The 20,381-nt window shown below is 37.5% G+C and overlaps 1 protein-coding gene across 1 annotated transcript in view; it reads right to left on the minus strand.

Annotated features, from left to right (window-relative positions):
• Tex15 (testis expressed 15, meiosis and synapsis associated) overlaps window positions 1-19,903 on the minus strand; it is a 90,080-nt gene extending 70,177 nt beyond the window's left edge. Inside the window, exons 1-2 of the mRNA XM_005340382.5 lie at window positions 19,802-19,903; window positions 3,519-3,594 (exon numbers count right to left, since the gene is read on the minus strand). The gene's annotated coding sequence lies outside the window, so the exon portion shown is untranslated. The remainder of the gene's footprint in view (window positions 1-3,518; window positions 3,595-19,801) is intronic.
• Window positions 19,904-20,381: the final 478 nt, after the last annotated feature.

Genomic DNA, 20,381 nt, shown 5'->3' on the forward strand with positions numbered 1-20,381 from the left:
GGGATCCAGTGATTCTCCTGCCTCAGACCTCCAAGCAGCTCTGCCTACATTTGTGTGCTACCATGCCTGGCCCTTTCTGACTCTTGAGCAATTTCTTTCTTCTGCTTAGGATTGTGCTGACTACAACGGACAATGGCAAGTATCTTAATTTTGCTGTGGATTTTTAAAAAGAATATCTTGAATCTTTTATAAATGCTTTTTATTTTAATAGACATGATTTATCAGGTTAAATTTTCCTGGGTATAAAATTCTAGATTGACTGCTATTTTCTCTTAGCACTCTGAAGATATTATTTCATTCACTGCCATTCACTACTCCTTTTAAAAAATCACCTCCAATTTAATTCTCATTCATTTGTGGATAATGTTTTTTCTCTGGTGGCTCTTAAAATCTCATTATATCAGGTGTTCTGTATTTTCATCATGATGTTTTTGGTTAAGTAGGTGATGGACTTCTTATACCTAAAAGTTTGGTATTTTCCCAAAATTATGTGAAATTCTTAGCAATTTTATCTTTATATTTGGCCACTGCCAAATTTCAGAATTTTTTTTATAAAGAATACCCTGTAGAGGCTACCAAACACTTCTGGAGAAGATTACCCATCTACTGAATTCTAATTCCTTGGAGGGCATTACTATGATACAGATAAAAGGCTTAAAACAACTACACAGTAATTTCAGTAGTTAACCTGAACTCACCACCATGAAATAAGGAATATTTTAAAAAGAGTCAACATAACTCCTGAGAGAACAGCCCTGCACTTATATTATTTTATCTACATTTAAATAAGATTTAGAGAAGCAGAACCTGTATGTTTCTAAAAATCAGAATTCGTGTCAACTACTTCCTAAAAAAATAGGTTGTATCAAAAGAAAGCTACACATACATTGGAATGCACTATATGATTATACTATAGTAAAACTGTATTAATTTAACTACTTGGGAAGGAAGAAATCTTAGTATATTGGTGTGAATTTAACAAATGGAGAGCTACCAAATTTGTTTCAAAGACTCTACTAAAGATAGATTGATGGGCTGGGATTGTGGCTCAGCAGTAGAGAGCTCGCCTAGCATGGGAGGGACCCGGGTTCGATCTTCAGCACCACATAAAAATAAAATGCATTGTGTCGTATCCATCTACACCAAAAAATAAATATAAAAAAATAGACTGAAAAAGCAATTGTCCCCCAGTGCAAGAAAATCAAGAACTGGCTACAGGTACCATTTAAAATATAGGGGGAAAACCTAAATCCCCAGCCCCACCCAGTGAGAAGTAACTAAGGGTAATCTAGCTAGAGAGTTCATTCTTGTTAATTAATCCAACCTTTCACTTTCCTTCTAAATTGTCTTTATAAAATTAGATTGAAAAAGTTTTGAAAGGATTTATGATAACAAGAAGTTAGCAAAAACAGGTTTACTAGCCACTCACTAAATGTTTATCTACTCCACAGCTTCACTCTCTTCACATGTGTTTCAGAATGGCTTAATGTTAGTGTAAACTGTTTATTTCTTCTATACCTGTCTCTTTCTAGTACTTAGACTCTCTTAATTCACAGTTTTCTCTGTGGTTCTACAGAGAGGCATATGCAAGAAATTGCACATTGTAAGTTGTTGCCTTAATAGTTTGATAGTTTCCTAAGTGGCCCAGATTCTCTCCTAACTTTCAAATTTCTGAGAAATCTTACTTGTCTAAAGTTTTCCTCCATGACTATGGAGCTTTTGTTTTTTTATGTTAATAATGAGTCTAATTTTTATCCTCTGATAGCAAATTTCATTTTTAGAATCAAAAAAATATTTAAAACTCATCTAATTAATATTATCAAATATGGTCATATCTCTTTGATTAAAAATGGAAAAATGAAAAAAAATTGGGCTACAAAAGCAACTAATTTTCTTGTCTTATGTTTATGTATTGTGTCAAAGAGCAATTTCAAACCTTGAATGCCATAAATGTTCTAAGCAATATTTGCATACTGGCCTGACTTTCTAAATAGTTACTGAAAGGTTCAATACTTATGCTAAATTAAGGTCAATTATCTATAGGACAATCTTCTCCACTGACATTTCTTTTTTCTTATTGTTGGTAGTTCAAAACATCACACAGTTTTTAATATATCATATTTCACAGTTTGATTCAAGTGGGTTATGAACTCCCATTTTTACCCCGTATACAGATTGCTGTATCACATCAGTTACACTTCCATTGATTTACATATTGCCATTCTAGTGTCTGATGTATTCTGCTGTCAGTCCTATTCTCTACTATCCCCCCTCACCTCCCCTCCCCTCCCCTCTTCTCTCTACCCCCTCTACTGTAAATCATTTCTTCCACTTGTATTGTTCTTCTCTTACCCCTCCTTTCCTCTTATATGTAATTTTGTATAACCCTGAGGATCAACTTCCCTTTTCATGCAATTTCCCTTCTCTCTCCCTTTCCCTCCCACCTCTCATCCCTGTTTAATGTTAATCTTCTTCTCTAGCTCTTCGTCCCTACCCTGTCCTTAGTTATTCCCCTTATATCAATAAAGTCATTTGGCATTTGTTTTTTAAGGATTGGCTAGCTTCACTTAGCATAATCTGCTCTAATGCCATCCATTTCCCTCCAAATTCTATGATTTTGTCGTTTCTTAATGCAGAGTAATACTCCATTGTGTATAAATGCCACATTTTTGTTATCCATTCATCTATTGAAGGGCATCTAGGTTGGTTCCACAATCTTGCTATCGTGAATTGTGCTGCTATGAACATTGATGTAGCAGTGTCCCTGTAACATGCTCTTATTAGGTCTTTAGGGAATAGACCGAGAAGGGGAATAGCTGGGTCAAATGGTGGTTCCATTCCCACCTTTCCAAGAAATCTCCATACTGCTTTCCAAATTGGCTGCACCAATTTGCAGTCCCACCAACAATGAACAAGTGTACCCTTTTCCCCACATCCTCGCCAGCACTTGTTGTTGGACTTCCTAATGGCTGCCAATCAATAAGTACATGAAAAATGCTCTCCACTGACCTTTCTTTACCCAGTTTCAATCTCTAGCACAAAGCCCAGTTCCTTACAAACTTAACTAGCTTCAAATGGTCTGAATGCTATGTTAAATCACAACCATTAATATGATAGTATTGAAAGGTAGGGACTTCAGTGATTAGGTCTTAAGGGAAGAGACCTCGTATGTGGGATTAATGCACTTATTAAAGAGGACCAAGGAAGCTATCCAGCCTCTCCAACCATGTGAGGACACAATGAGAAAAGGCCATCTATGAGAAGGCAGAAACTTAATCAGACACCAAATCTGCTGGGGCCTAAATCTTAGACTTTCCAGCCTCCAGAGTTGTGAAAAACAAAAATTTGTTGTACATAAGTTACCCAGGTGATGATATTTATTATTACAGTGGCCCAAATGGACTAAGATAGTATTCAATAAATACTTACTATTAAGGATAAGTTTTACTTATTTTAAAAGCATTTCAATGTTTGAAAAAACATTCTTCATCAATCTTGCCATTACTTGAAATACTTACCACTCTTCAATGATATCTAGCATCATACAATTATCATCAGGACTCTGTCCATATATGAAAAATGATAAAGGAATATCTATAAAAAAGGAAACATAGAAAATTATGGTAAGAGATTTCCTCAGAATTATCTCTTTACTGTCTTCTCCACTGATTATTCCCCCTTGATTTCTGCCTCCCCTTTATTCTTTCTTTCCTTTTTGTGCTGCTAGAGATGAAATATAGGGTTTTGTGCATAGCAGGCAAGCACTCTACCAACAAGCCACATCTCGATCCCTACTCTTTTGTTTCTTTTGGTGGAAAGGAAGAATTCTGCACATCTCAGTTCCTTTCTTCTCGTACCCTTTCCATTTTTCCTTCTTTAATTTCTCTTTTCTCATTCTCTTCCCTTTTTTTATTGGTTGTTCAAAATATTACAAAGCTCTTGACATATCATATTTCATACATTAGATTCAAGTGGGTTATGAACTCCCATTTTTACCCCAAATCATTCTCTTCCTTTTAGAACATTCCCATCTGCTATTCAAAGTCCCACTGTCAGCTTACCAATCTTAAGCAGACTCTAGTAGGAAAAACACAGGAGATGAAACTGCTTGAATGTTTTTATGTACAGCAAAAAAAAAATACTAATCACTAACAATGATACTTTTATACCAAAATTTTAATTAACAATCACTGTAAATAATTATGATAAATGCTACATGCTATGTATGTACTTTATATATACTATCTCATTTTATCTTCACAGACTGGGAATATTAGTCTTATTTTCAGGTGAGAAAACACAGACTCAGAAAGTCTGAGAAACTTGCCTATGGTTACCCAACTATTAAGATGGTTTTCAAGTCTGGGCTTGAAGCCTAAGTCTGGATTCTAAACCATGACACCATTCCAACCCATGTCTTAAGTTTTTTTCTAGAAGAACTTTAAATCCAATTATGTGCGTCATGAAAACACTGATTAGTCCAAATCTTAATAACCTTCATTAGCTGCATGCTCTTGTGAAACTAGAAAATTTAAACAATTCATTACTAAAATGCTATGCATTCTTCAAAAGAAGAATTTTTTTCCTGGTACCAGGGACTGAACCCAGGGGTGCTTAGCCACTGAGCAACATTCTCAGCCTGTTTTGTTTTATTATTATTTTTTGAGACAGGGTCTTGCTAATTTACTCGAGGGCTCACTAAGCTGCTGAGGCTAGCTTTGAATTTGAGATTCTCCTGCCTCAGCCTCCTGAGCTGCTAGGATTGCAGGCATGTGCCACCATGGCTGGCAAGAGAAGAATTTTATTTTTGTGGTGCTGGGGTTTGAACCAAGGGCCTTGTGCATGCTAGGCAAACTCTCTACCAACTGAGCTATCCCAAGCCTGAAATTTTTAATAGAGTAACATCCAGCAAAATTTGAGACTTACTCCAAATTCTAGGTAGTTTTCTCCAAGTTAAGCATTGAAAAAATCAAAAGGTATTTAAAAGTAGGCACTGCAGATCTATTTTTGAAAGGAAAATATTACTACTATATAAATAAAAGAACATTTTATCCTCTAATTTATTATTTTTCCTGTTTCACTCAAGTGCTTTAATGATGTGTCATTGCCCAAGAGACCCAAAGAAGCAATGATAGAGAATATAAAGAAACAATCAGGGGCAAGTATAGCCTTGTAATATGAGAATAAGGATGACAGACTAGCATATAAAAATGCCAAATAATTTGGGATCTAGAAATTCAGAGCAATTTGGCAGTGATGGTTCATGTCTTACTCATATTTGCATAAGGATATCAGTAATGGTATGAAGTATTTAGTAATATTTATACAGGTGATACGCACACTTTGCCCTCTCTTACTATCCCTTGCACTCTTCCTTTCCAACCAGGGCCTGGAAGAATGGTTCTTGCAAAGAAGGATGACCATTCTGCCATCAGTGAGGTGGTAAACTGAGAATATATTATCAAAACATTCACCAGTGTATTCAAGGAGTGGTTTTATGAAACGTGTGCCCCTCAGGCACTCAAAGAAATATGAGATCTGGAAATCTGCCACAAAAGAAATGGTACTACAGATATGCACAATGACATTACACATAACAAGACTGTCTGAGCCAAAAGAATAAGGAATTGGGCTGGGGCTGGGGCTTAGTAGTAGAGGACTTGCCTGGTATATGTGAGGCACTGGTTCAATCCTCACCATGTAAAAATAAACAAAATAAAAGTATTGTGTCCATCTACAATTTAAAAAAAATTTAAAAACAGAAGAAGGAATGTCCCATATTGTACCTGTGTGTAGAAAATGAGGATTCACCAAATAAGCCCCAAACTTAGGTAACTTACTTATGTACCTGATGCTACTTGCAAAAATAAGCCCCAAACTTAGGTAACTTACTTATGTACCTGATGCTACTTGCAAAAATCTATAGTCAATATTGATGAGAACTAACCACTGATTACCAAATAAAGTTATAAAACTTCAAAAAATAAATGACTATAGTATGTCTCCTGTGATTAGAGTAAGTTAAAGGATAATTTTAAAATTAGTACATTAATAAGAATCCTTGTAAGCAAAACTGAAAGTTGCTCAAGGAAGGATGCCAACACAAAGAAACCTACCTGGAGCTGGTCCACACTTTCAGGAATGTTAAAGAAAATGACAAAACTCCTGGAATAGCAAAAAAGAAGTGTCATCTGTGGGGATACTAAAATTACAAGAGCAACACCAACTATAGGTTTCATCAAAGAAGGTGGTGGTTTGGTAAGCCCATCAACAAATTCATGGAAAAGTTTATTAAAAAACAACAACAAAAAACTTGTCATTTTTTTCCCTCCTAGAAGTGAGCTAGTAGAGTAATTATGAACTTAACATGCAGGGTATTTAACCTGCAGAGGTAAGGATATGGTTGTAAGGGTATGGTTGAAAATATTTAGTTTCTATTAAATGTAAGAATTCTGTATTGATTGAAATATTTCAATTTTTCATCATTAAAAATACTCACTTAAGGGCTGGGACTATGGCTCTGTGGTAGCGCACTTGCCTGGCATGTGTGAGGCACTGAGTTTGATTCTCAGCACCATGTATAAATAAATAAAATAAAGATCTATCAACAACTAAGAAAAAAAAATTTTTAATACTCACTTAGTAAGAAAACATAATGGTGCTTAAAAGCATTTGGAAAAGTTTTTGCCTCCCTCCTAGACCAGTTTTAGGAGATAAGGACTGTTATGTAATAATAATTCAAATGACAAAAAGACGAATCTACAAAACTTTTAATTATGGCACAAAAAAGTCAATTTCCCAAGGCTATCTATGCTAAGCCTCAGGTCAACATCATTCTAAATGGAGAAAATTTGAAGGCATTCCCTCTAAAAACTGGAACACGACAGGGATGCCCTCGTTCACCACTTCTATTCAACATAATTTCTTGAAACACTGGCCAGAGCAATTAGATGAAAGAAACTGAAGGGATATGTATAGGAAAAGAAGAACTTAAATTAGCACTATTTGTTGACGATATAATTCTATACCTAGAAGACCCAAAAAACTCCACCAGAAAACTTCTAAAACTAGTAAATGAATTCAGCAAAGTAGCAGATATAAAATCAACACCCATAAATCAAAGGCATTTCTGTATATCAGTGACAAATCCTCTGAGAAGGAAATGAGGAAAACTACCCTATTCACAATAATCTCAAAAAAAAAAAAAAAGATATTTGGGAATCAACTTAACGAAAGAGGTGAAAGCTCTACACAATGAAAACTATAGAACCCCTAAAGAGAGAAATCAAAGAAGACCTTAGAAGATGGAAAGATCTACCTTTCTCTTGGATAGGCAGAATTAATATTATCAAAATGACTATACTACCAAAAGCACTATACAGATTTTAATGCAATTCCTATCAAAATCCCAATGGCATTCCTCATAGAAATAGAAAAAGCAATCATGAAATTCATCTGGAAAAATTAGAAACCCAGAATAGCTAAAGCAATACTTAGCAGGAAGAATGAAGCAGGTGGCATCACTATACCAGACCTTAAAATATACTACAGAGCAACAGTAACAAAAACAGCATGGTATTGGCACCAAAACAGACTCGTAGACCAATGGTACAGAATAAAGGACTAACTCACAAAATTACAATTATATTAGACAAAGGTGCCAAAAACATCTTCAACAAATGGTGCTGGGAAACCTGGAAATCCATATGCAACAAAATGAAATTAAATCCCTCTCTCTCACCATGTACAAAACTTAACTCAAAATGGATCAAGGACTTAGTAATTAAACCAGAGTCTCTGCATCTAATAGAAGAAGTAGGCCCTAATTTTCATCATGTGGTATTAGGCCCCAATTTCTTTAATAAGACTCCTATGGCACAAGAATTAAAGCCAAGAATCAATAAACGGGATGGAATCAAACTAAAAAATTCTTCTCAGCAAAAGAAACAATCTGTGAGGTGAATAGAGAACCTACATCCTGGGAGCAAATTTTTACCCTTCACACATCAGATAGAGCATTAATCTCTAGGGTATATAAAGAACTCAAAAAGCTAAACACCCCCACCCCCCAAAATAAAATAACCCAATCAACAAATGGGCCAAGGACCTGAACAGACACTTCTCAGAAGAGGATATATAATCAATCAACAAATTTTATATATATAAAATGCTCATCATCTCTAGCAATTAGAGAAATGCAAATCAAAACCCCTCTAAGATATCATCTCACTCCAGTCAGAGTGGCAGCTATTATGAAGACAAACAACAATAAATGTTGGCAAGGATGTAGGGAAAAAGATACACTCATACATTGCTGGTGGGACTGCAAATTGGTGCAGCCAATGTGGAAAACAGTATGGAGATTCCTTGGAAATCTGGGACTGGAACCACCATTTGACTTGGACTATACCTAAAGGACTTAAAAACAGCATACTACAGGGATACAGCCACATCAATGTTTATAGCAGCACAATTCATAATAGCTAAACTGTGGAGCCAACCTAGATGCCCTTTAAGTGGATGAATGGGTAAAAAAATGTGGCATACACACACAATGGAATTTTACTCAGCAATAAAGGAGAATAAAATCATGGCACTTGCAGGTAAATAGATGGCTCTAGAGAAGATAATGCTAAGTGAAGTTAGCCAATCCTCCCCCCAAAAACAAATGCTGAATGTTTTCTCTGATATAAGGAGGCTGACACATAGTGGGGTAAGTAGGGGGAGCATGGGAGGAATGGATGAATTCTAGATAGGGAAGAGGGGTGGAGGGAAAGAGAGGGGGCAGGGGATTAGCAAGGATGGTGGATTGTGATAGACATCATTATCCAAAGTACATGTATGAAGACTTGAACTGGGTGTCAACATACTTTATATACAAACAGAGATATGAAAAATTGTGGTATACATGTGTAATAAGAATTGTAATGCATTCTACTGTCATTTTTTTTTTAAATCAATAAAAAACCCTAAATTTCCCATTTTGGGGCATGGGCAGAGAAAAGAATACAGAGAAACAGTATCAACTTCTGATAAACGGCATATGTTTGGGAGTAAAATTATACTGGAAAAATTAAGTAAGCCTGAGATGGAGAGGCACACAGAAATGAAATGATCAGTGTGGCAAGGGCAGGGGAAGAAATCCATTTCAAATTCACCTATTTAGGTTGGTGAATTTTGAATCAGTTTTTTAAAAAGTCTAAGAAAAAGTTGTGCTGAAAGAGAAGATCTTAACAGACAACTCTGGAAGATGGAAAGGCAAAAAGTTGGAAAAATTATTGTTCTTTGTTAAGTTTGTTGTCTAGGTATGCACTAGATTTCCTAACAATGTCACTGGCTATGCAAACAGTGGTGGGAACTAACAAGCACATTAGTGAAGTCGCCTGTATCTCTGGTCTAGGGAACTGCAGGCAACAGTTGTCCCTAGACTAGGAGCAGCAGCATCACCTAAGAACTTGCTGGCAAAGCATATCTTCTAGTCCCACACAAAATCTGAATGTCCAGCAATCTGTGTTCTTATAAGTTCTCCTAGTATTCTACTCTAAGTTTGGAATCTACTGGTCTAAAATAATTTTGAGAAAAGCATCCAACCAGCTACATAAAAACCGTTCTTTCCTCCCCACTTTTTCCCTTTATCAGCAGTCTTTTAGCCAGTGTCACTATTAGGAAAAAGAAATGTTCTTAACAGGGATTCTTACTTGAGGCTTAATGCTCCAACTAAGGAAAAATCCAAGAGAAAAAATAAAACATGGTTTTGCTTTTTGGGGGTGGGTCGGAGAGTGAGTGTTAAGAGGGTTTAGAGGAGGAAGGAAAGAGGCCTTCAGTTCATTTAACAAACATTTACCAAGCTGCTACTTTGTTCCAAGCATTCTGCAAGAAGGAAAGATAAGAAAAGATTTATGAAGGCCAACCATTTTACCTTAAGTACCATATTAAACTAGTACTAATAACACAGGTTGCCTTTTCCTGGAATACACATATACAGTTAAAACTATGTGTGTAATAAAACATTTATACCAAATCAACAGACTAGCAAAGCAAAAATACATTGTTCATCTTGTATCATTTCCATGATTTTATGTTGACTCAAAAGTTCCAATTTTGTTTTAATGACCTATACTGTATGAATGGATTCCTCTCCTCCAGGCCCAGAAGTATCTTATATAATTCTACATAATGAAATGAGAATTAGTGGTTTCTCAAACTTAAGGTTGTAATCAGAATCACCTGAAGGGCTTACTAAAACACATTACTGGATCCTATCTCTATAGAGTTTCCAACTCATTATTTCTGAGATGAGATCTAAGAATTTTTATTTCTAATAAATTTCCATACGATATTGATAAGAAAGGGATTACATTTGAGAATCATCAATGTAGATGACTGACTTCTACATTAGACTTAGTAAAATTTTGATAAACGAGCAAGGAAAGGTTTTAGGATTACCAATATTTTTTTTCAAGGCAGATAGACAGACTGATACATACACATATACATACAGACAGATATAGAGGGGAGTGTGTTGCTCTGAGGGCAAAAACATTATGAAAGAGGAATGGAGTATGCTTTTTTTAAAAATTGTTTTTTGGAACTGGGGATTGAACCCAGGGGCACTTTACCACTGAGCTACATCCCCAGCCCTTTTTCATTTTTGAGACAGGGCTCACTAAATTGCTTAGAGCATCTCTAAGTTGTTGAGGCTGACCTTGAACTTGAAACTTTCCTGCCTCAGCCTCCAGACTGACTGGGATTACAAACACGTGTGGTCTATTTATTTTATTTCAACAATCCATGCTAAATGGTCTATGTTCAACCAACCAACCAAACTTCAATACAAAGAGTTTCCCAAACTAAAAGCAAAAATGTGTACTTAAAGATTTCCATAATTTTGTTGTGACTCAAAAGTTCGTGTTAAAAAAAAGATCCAATTTTGTTTTAATGATTTATACTGTATGGATGGATTTCTCTAAAAATTCGAGGCAAGCTCTTCTCCAGGTCCAAGGAGAATCCTATATGTCAAATGAGAGTAAAGTTAAAAATAATTTACAGCTTAAAAGACTATCCCAAGAGCCTAGGCTCTGGGGTAGGAGTGGAGGTAAGAGTGTTTCCAATCCTGCTGCTTTTCATCAGGGGAATAATTAAAGTTAAGGGGTCCCTAAGGATTAGGACTCCCTTGGAGTCTAGACTCCCTTTGGAGTCCAGAAGCTGTAATAAAAATAGATCAAGTTCCACAGAGAGGCAGAGGTCATCCAGGTTACTGAGAAAGGTGAGGAAACATTAAGTCTTCAAACCATCCTCCACTCCTAGTCTTTTCTTCTACCTTCTCAAATGGATGAGTTGTCTGGCTTCACTAAACTACCACCACTCTACTATGGGGACAACTTGCAATCTATTGCACAACAAGGACAAGAACCTGGATTATCTACCCTTCTACTTATCAGCACTGTTTCCCTTTTGAGGCCAAGTATTAATTACAACAATGATTTCCTTAAGTTACTGTATTAAGAACACAATAAAAAAGGGTAAAGTCACTTGTCTATCTCATGCATATATAAACACAGAGGTGGTTACCTGATCAAGGTAGAAATTAGATGTGTGGCTAGAAAGGTATAAAATGTGAAAGTTTACTATGCTAGTGGGCTATGAAAAGTGAGGAATAGATCAATCAATGTAGCCCCAAACTGAGTACATTCTCTGCTTGACAGATGGAATTATATGCAAAAAGGAGTTGGGAATTGTAAAAGCACAGGGATAAAATTAGTCACTAATCTATTATGGTTATGAGACTTTTTAAAGGGCATTAGGAAAATACAAAGGAATAACCAGATGATTAAAGATAATGACATAATTTTCAAGGGAATTAAAAAACATAAAGCACTTGGAAGAGAATAATAAAAGGCCCTCATTTAATCCTTGTAGAAAACATACCAGTTACTTTCCTCAATAACAAATTAATCCTATGTAAAAACTCCACACAATTAATTTTGATTAATGTAGGAAATTGTACAGGTGATAAGTGTGTAAGTAGGACTGACCAACATTAAGTCAACTTGTCCCCTGTTGGCTTGTTTTCTGATTAAAAAACAAATTCCTCTTTAATGCTAATAAACTGTGCAATGAATCATTCTTTTTTAGGAGATGGGGATACCAGGGATCGAACTCAGGGGCACCTGACCACTGAGCCACATTTCTAGCCCTATTTTGTATTTTATTTAAAGACAGGGTCTTACTGAGTTGCTTAGCCATCTCGCTTTTGCTGAAGCTGGCTTTGAACTCTCCATCCTCCTGTCTCAGTCTTCCCGGCGGCTGGCATTCTTGCCATTTAAAATGTTCCTCATTTTAAAATAGTAAGATCGCAAGATGAAAATTTTTAAAAAGTAACTATTTAATTTTGTAACAGTGTCAATAACCCATACATAATTTCTAAAATAAATTTATTGAATTATATATTGTTCTCATGAAAGAAGCAGACATGTTCATTTTAAAATTAATGTTTTTAATAAATTTAAAATACATAAATATAAAATAAATTTAACTAATCTTCTTTCATATCGGCAACAAGTCAATAATGTGTGTCAATGGAGAGGTGGGGGAGGTATTGGGAATTGAACCCGGGGTGTTTTACCACTCACTGAGCTTTATGCCCAGTTCTATTTTTTTATTTAAGTTTTTAAATTGTTAAATTGCTCAGGCTGACCTCAAATTTGTGATACTCCTGCTTTTGTTTCTGGAGTAGCCAAGATTACAGGCATGTGCCACCCAGCCCAGCTAATAATGTGCGTTGTTACTAATGTTACTATTAAGAAAAAATTTTAAAATGAGAAATTATATCCCATCTGATTCAAATGTATGTTAAGATCATTGTACTGTCATGTGTAACTAATTAAAACAAATTATAAAGAAAAAATTTTAATGTGGATGTATATTTCTAAAATCACGTTTTAAAATTCTATCTGACTAATAACAAAGGGCTCAAAAATTCTTTGAAGCAGGGGTTGGGGCTGTGGCTTAGTGATAGAACACTTGCCTAGCACATGTGAGGCACTGGGTTTGATTCTCAGTACCACATAAAAATAAAGTTATGTCCATCTACATCTAAAAAAATTCTTTCAAGCAGTTTCATCATGCAATGTCTAAAATACTGAAATAAGTACACCTGGTAGAAATTACAACAAGTAAACCGACTGGAGACTTACAAATTCAAAGAAATCCAGGGACAAATCTTGGAATTAGAGTCTCCAGAAGAAAAGTAACCAGAGCCAGGCATGGTGGCATGTCTATAATCCCAGTGGTCAAGTTCAAAGCCAGCCTCAGCAATTTAGAAAGGCTCTTAAGCAATTTAGCAAGATTAAAAAAATAATAATAATAAAACAATCCTGGGGATGTATGTAGTTCAGTGGTTAAGCACCCAGTACCTAGAAAGAAAAGTAAAGTATCTGGATAACTAAAAAGTTTTCTTACTTTTAGTTTGTGATATTGGTGACCAAAATAGAATAGTTTTCAGACTCAGCAACTAACTAGCAAATAATTTTCATTTTAAAAAACATAATATAGCCAGGTGTGGTGGTACATCCCTATGACCCCAGTGCCCTGGTAAGCTGACACAGGAAGATCACAAGTTCAAAGTCAGCCTCAGCAACTCAGCAAGGCCCTAAACAATTTAGTGAGACTCCATCTCAAAATAAAACATAAAAAGGGCTGGGGATGTGGCTCAGTGGTTAAGTGCCTCTGGGTTTAATCCCTGGTACAACAAACATACAAAATAAGTAGTATAAATAGTTCAAATGGACTGTTTTTAAAATAAAATTATTTGACTTATTCTTGCCATAGATAAAAAGTAGTATTTGGGGTAGCAGTGTGGTGAAACCTAACCATCTAGTTCCAAATCCTGTCTACAATTTTAAATGAGTTACCTCATCTCTCTGTCCCTTGGTTTCCTCATAAAATGGGGAAAAAATGACAGCATATACTGAATAAGTTAATTAACTGAATTGACAGTCTCCCAATATATTAGTTAAACAAATTAACATATGCCACACGTAGAAAACAATGATTTATAATGAAGTCCTGTGTAAGTGCTAGCTAGTCTTAGTGTATGTTTAATCAAATAAAGAAGTATTGTTTTTTAATCCTTAGAGTGCAAGACACACCATTCAGCATTCTTTTTCAAATAGATTTATTAATTGGCCTGTGAAGTTCCCTTCTCTAGTTTAGCCTCAAGTGAACCTACAAGGATATATAAAGGGCTTTCCATTTATATGAGCTAAAAACCTCAGAGAGCAGAGCAAAAATACATTTGGGAAAACTAAAATACAATGTTTAATTTATTGAAATCGGCTCAAAAGACATGGAAGATAGTTAACCAATATAAGGGGAGAGTGTCAATTAAATCTATTGGAATACTCTTAATTTTCTCAGTTTATATATGAAGAAATCAAATCATACAAAGATCCTAGGTTTAATTGATTTCAATGGACATGAAAGAACCAAAATGGGGATGAGGGAGAGAGAGGAAGATAGTGGGGGAGTTAGAAAGATGGATATGTGAAATTTTCTCTAAAATTTGTTCTTTTCTTTTGTTTCCTATTCCTTAGCCAAATATGACTTCATATGTAACATGCTACTCAGAACATAAAGGGATATATCAAGCTTTGTAAAAAGTGTCATTCTGAACTCCCAGACTACTACCACCATACATAATTAGGCTACAAAAATATTGTTGATTTTATAAAGGCTTTGTCCCTTTTTTATTTGCTATGAATAGCCAAAAATCATAGTAACATTTTCTCTCTCTCTCTGTGTGTGTGTGTGTGTGTGTGTATAAATTATAGATGGACACAATACTCTTTTATTTTGAACCTAGTGCCTCACATGTATCAGGCAAGTGCTCTACCACTGAGCCACAACTCTAGCCAATAGTAATGTTTTCATTCATATATATTGACAAAGTCTTACTCTATACCTCTCCTTTATAGATAATTCATTTGATCTTTCTAAGATCTTAGATTAAAATGTTTATGTGGGCTTTATGTCTCTCTAAACTTTACTTGTCAACCACAGAGAAGAGAACGTGGCCCCATCAAAAAAAGGGTCACTACAGAGTGCAAAAAAAAAAAAAAATGAGGATGAGTGGGAGAACAAAGGACTGACTGTCAAAAACCAAGGCCTGAGTCCTAGACTTGCTATTACATACATAGCAGAGTTTATAAAACTGAAATGTGCTGGGCATGGTGGCCCATGCTTGTAATTCTAGCGGCTCAGGAGGCTGAGACAGGAGGACTGCAAGTCCAAAGCCAGCCTTAGTAAAATCGAGGTGCTAAGCAACTCAGTGAAACCCTGTCTCTAAATACAAAATAGGGCTGGGGATGTAACTCAGTGATCTAGTGCTCCTGAGCTCTATCCCTAGTACTCCCTCCCCCAAAACACAGTAAAACCCCCAAAACTGAAATGCGTTCCTCTACAAACAACGTCTCTCAATTTTACTACTGCTAAATTTGATTTAGGTGGTGAAGCGGGAAGATCTCACATCCCTTAATGGATCTGAATGAAACCATAAAAATTTTCTCCTACAAAAAGTAACACAATTTATGCATTTTCATAATTAGAGTCCTTTCATGTGTTGAGACTCAGAAAATAATACCCCAAAGTATAGCACTTTGGCATGCTGAGTACTTCGAATTTAAGAAGACTGAAAGGCCTCAGAAGCAGTCTCTGATTCTCCCTCCCCACACCCTGGTCTCCTACTCCTCTTTCTCTCCCACTTAAGTCACAGAAACCAGTTTCTCTTCCACAAGGTGGGTTATATAAACTAGAACACCTTTCCCCCTAGAGCAAGCCATAAAACCTAGAATGATAAAAAGCACTAGTTTCACTGTCTTCTCCTTGAAAACTTATTCAAGAGAAGCACGGCTTCATCCCTGGGAGGAAGGAATGCTAAACAGGCAAGCCAAGAATCTCAACAGGCAGGCCCTGATGGGGTTTCCTCCCTCAGTCTATTACTATCACCCATACCCTTTGTCCAATTACATTTCTACACAGCTGTCCATTCTTCATTGAACCGAAGCAAGAAAACAGTTTTCCCTGTCATCTAAAACTTTTGATTAAATTGTTATGCTTTTCTCTTACTAACCTGTCTTTACAGTGTGGACCATGACCCTCATGATATGGGAGGAAAGACATCACCAGTCTCCACCCCTACACATGTACATCAAGTTAAGAACAATATAACATTTTTTATATTAAATCCTATTGATTTAATATAAAAATGTTACTTACTCATATTCTCTCACACCTTAGTCTTGCTGTTCAATCTATAAATGTACCAGTGCTAACAAGCTTATGCTTTTCAAAGTATAAATGAAATTTTATCCTTGATGACTAAAAAGAAAGTACCCCACTTCCCCATGTATGAGTGAATAAGTGTGTTTCTAGTTTTAGATTTGTACCCTAACAAGCTACACAAATCAGTCATTTTCTCTGTTGGACCACCGTCCTCAAATATCTTCAAGTTGGGTGGGGATGCAGCTCAGAGGTAGAGTGCTTGCCTATCTGGTGACAGACCCTGGGTTCAATCTGCAGCACCATCAAGGTGAATCACAGATTAAACCTAAAATATTTTTATGCCTATCTAGGATCTAAAAGGCACTAACAAAGCTATACAAAATGAAAATTAGGTTTGTATATTTACTTGTCTACATATATTCACATTAACACTGCACTAGTTTCACCTTTGCCAAAGTCTCAGCTGTAGTAATTAAAGGCAGATCAGTTAGCAGCAGCTGTTCTCCTTTTCAAAGACAGTAATTACAAAGGCTTTTGCATTGTACATTCCAAGGATATAGAATTGCCACCAGACTTCAAGGACTATCATAACATGATGTTGCTCATTAGAGCAATCATCAAATTTACTCATAAGCATATGAGTTTCAAATTTTCTGAACTTAGTTTATTATACAACTTTACCTTACCTGGTAAAATAGAGCTATTTCTAAAAAGTTAATTTCTGAGAATCTTACCCTATTGTTGAACTAATTTTATAAAACTTAAAATTGTTTCACAAAGCAAAAACAAATCACCTTACCATGCCACTTTTAAACATATCAAATCAATGAATAAAATATTTGGTTTCAGGAAAACCTGTTGAATTAAACAACATAATGTTCCTCTTTGATAAAGACAAGTCACAAAATACAAATGGAAAAAAAAGGTAAGGCTATTTTTCACGTTGGTAACAATATTTTATAGACTTAGAGAAAAACTAATCTCAACTGCAGAATACGTTAACTAGATAGTTACTCTGATTTCATCACACCTAATGGGATAGCACACCAGCACTTCAAGTACTCTACATCATCCTTCATGAAGGTAAAGATACTCTGAAATAGAGGAGAAAGGAAACAGGAACACAGCAAAAGCAGACCTCAGTAATATATTTACCAAAAATCACAAGTGCCAATTTTCTAAAGTTAATCTTTGAGTATTGTGAAAGGATATTTTTCCTCTAATATAAAATTTTTGCAATTCAGGTACAGTATGTCATTCCTTAGTAAAACATAACTCTATAGCTAAAAATACCCCAGTAGACTAGTTGGTACATCTACAGAAAAAAGTGTTCCTTGGGGCTGTAGAAATTGAGTAAAAGTATTATATTTTACTGGTTGTGCAAAACATTTCTTAAAACTTTTGTTTTTGTTGTAGATGGAAAGAATACTCTTATTTGTTTTTATGTGGTGCTGCTAAGGATTGAACCCAGTGCTTCATATGTGCTAGGCTTTACCACTGAGCTACAGCCGTAGCCTTGTGCAAAACAATTTTGATATATTAAGATATAAAAATAAAAATATGGCGAGATATCACTAGCTGCTAGAATTAAAATTTCACAAAAAGTTCAGAGTTATCATGTAGTCTTATAGATCAACAGGACCTCTACAAATATTTCCTTATTTCTGTGTAGCTCAACAAATTCTTTAATCAAATTTTTAACAAAAAAAAAATGTTCATGGCTATTCAAAATGTTTAGAAACTTTCCCTCCAAGTTTGAGATCCTTATAATTAGGTGAGATCAGATTTTTAAAATACCTGGTCGAATAGGTAAAGACAGGCTTTTGCTTTTGTTGATTTTAACTCAAAGGCTTTTAAGGTGAACAATGACAAGAGCATTGAAAACAACTCTAAATACTGATTTTACACCTTCAGGTCCCTTAGCCTCAATTGTTGAATACACTCCTTTCCAAGTAACAATGACATATTCTGAATGGAACCAAAGCCTTTAAAAAATACCCAATAAATTATTTTCTAAACGTTAACTCAACTTAAAGTTTGTACCACCTTTATTCACTTTACACATACACACAGGTGTCAAAAAGGAAACCCCGAAATTCATGTATGCAAATTGCAATTTTGTGGCATTTCTACTTTACACTTGGAGGCAGTCCTATCTGTCACTTCCCAAAAGCAAACAGTGCACTTGGTGCCCACATTTTTACAACTTGAGGCAAAGCGTGGCATCTTTGGAAGCCTTGGGGTTACTAATAACCTCAACTTCTCCACTTTCTACTGTAGCATCATTAGTAAGAGTTGTTTTCCATACACTCACATCAAGGGAAAGTTCCTCAAATAAGCATTCAAGAGGGGAAAAGTCGACCAAAAGCATGGAAAGGAAAGAAACTGCTTCAGAAGATCTGGGTAGGGATGAATTTAGGACTGACTGACGTTAAACTACCTGATGGACAGTAGTAGGTCTGTGCACCCACACCATTCCAGAATCCGGTAAATTTCAATATATTACTGAAAAGGGTGACTCAAGAACTACAAGGCGAAGCCACTCTCTCAAAACCTCCATTTAGTCTTGACAACCGCCACAGCGCTGGGGGCACCCGGAGACCGCATCCCTGGATGCCAAGTTTCCCGCCCACCTGGTGGCCGGTCCCGGCAGGCTGACCTCAGGCACCCGGATCGGGGCCCGACGACCCTCCGCGCCCCCCAATTCGCCCTGACCTACCGGAGCTTCCCCACGTCCACCGGCTCCTGCAGCGAGACGGCGGGCGGCCAACACCGGAGGGCATCCTCTAAGCGCGAGCTCTGCTCAGCGAGGACGCGGTGCGCGGGCAGCCCGGGTGGCCCGGGCGGCTCAGCACCTCGCAGCGCGGGAAGCCGCGGTCACCCCAGCAGCGTTCCCAGCCTCCGCGCTCAGAATCTCAGAGCCCGGAGTTGCCCCGGGGTGTGGGCCGCTACGAGGGGAAGCCACGCCCAGCGCCCGCCGGCAGCCTGGCGGGGGCGGCACCCAGCGAGAGCAGCTGGAACGCCCCGGGTGCCAGACCGCGAGCAGCCAGCCCCGAGGGTTCCGAGGGCGCCCCGCTGTCCCCGCCCACCAAGCGCCGAAGCGCGGAGACACGGGGTCCAGGCCACTTCAAAGGACTGCACCCTCCAGCGGCCAATGGGAAAGTGACGTCCCGCAGTGGCTCTTGGGGGGAGGCCCTGCAGGTGGCGGGGTGTGTGCGCGGGAACCGGGCGGTATTTCACTTCAGTGTCGGGGTGCGGGGCTGGCTCCTAGGCCGCCTTAGGACTAGCTGACGAAGCCCTGAAGCCGAACGCCTGAGGGAGCACACGGGGCTGAAGCGGGAGTATCCCAGGAGTTCGACGCCAGAAGAGATCCGGTCTGAAATTATAGGGGGATGGGAGCGCAGAAGAAGAATCTCTGAACTTGATTATGATTCGCGTTCTTCTGTTATTCCCTCTGATTTATGAGAAACTTTGATAGCTTGTAAATTTTTTCCCCATAGTCACCATATTCCCCACAAACCTTGAGTAGTGGTCTTTACCCTTTCAGGGCCTCTGAATCTAATGGTTCCCAGCGAGCAGCACGACGCCCTCCGACTTCTCTGGAAACTTCAGGAACAAAGCTGCCTCCCCAGGCCTCGTGTGCCTATGAAGTAGGCGGAGCCAAGAGGCGTTTCATTTGCGCATGCGCCGCGCCACCTGCAGCAGAATGTCTACCAGGGGCGGCCTGGAAACCTGGAGTTGGGGGCTGGGTAGGAATCATCTGCATACTCCTTTTCAGTGTCCCTAAGTGAACTGGGTGTTGAGGGCGTACTCCATGTGGATAAAGTAGACCTTCAGGGAACATTTTGTCGAATGTCTAAAATGAATGACATACGCTTTCAACTCAAAGGGAGGCCTGGGTTGTCTACCCTAGTCAGAAGAGGGCATGCCTTGCTTAAATAGGCCTCCCAGCCTTTTGAATTTTTAGGAAGCAGCTATTCTGCTACATTTTGAGACATTTTTATAATTTAATTCCAAAGGACTTGGAAGTTTGGGGAGGTCTTTTATATTCCACTCTTAGTGGCCAACTCCCTTAGTTTAGGTTTCAGGTTGGAGCTAGC

Source organism: Ictidomys tridecemlineatus, chromosome 14, assembly GCF_052094955.1.
Source record: "Ictidomys tridecemlineatus isolate mIctTri1 chromosome 14, mIctTri1.hap1, whole genome shotgun sequence".
Classification (NCBI taxonomy): domain Eukaryota; kingdom Metazoa; phylum Chordata; class Mammalia; order Rodentia; family Sciuridae; genus Ictidomys; species Ictidomys tridecemlineatus.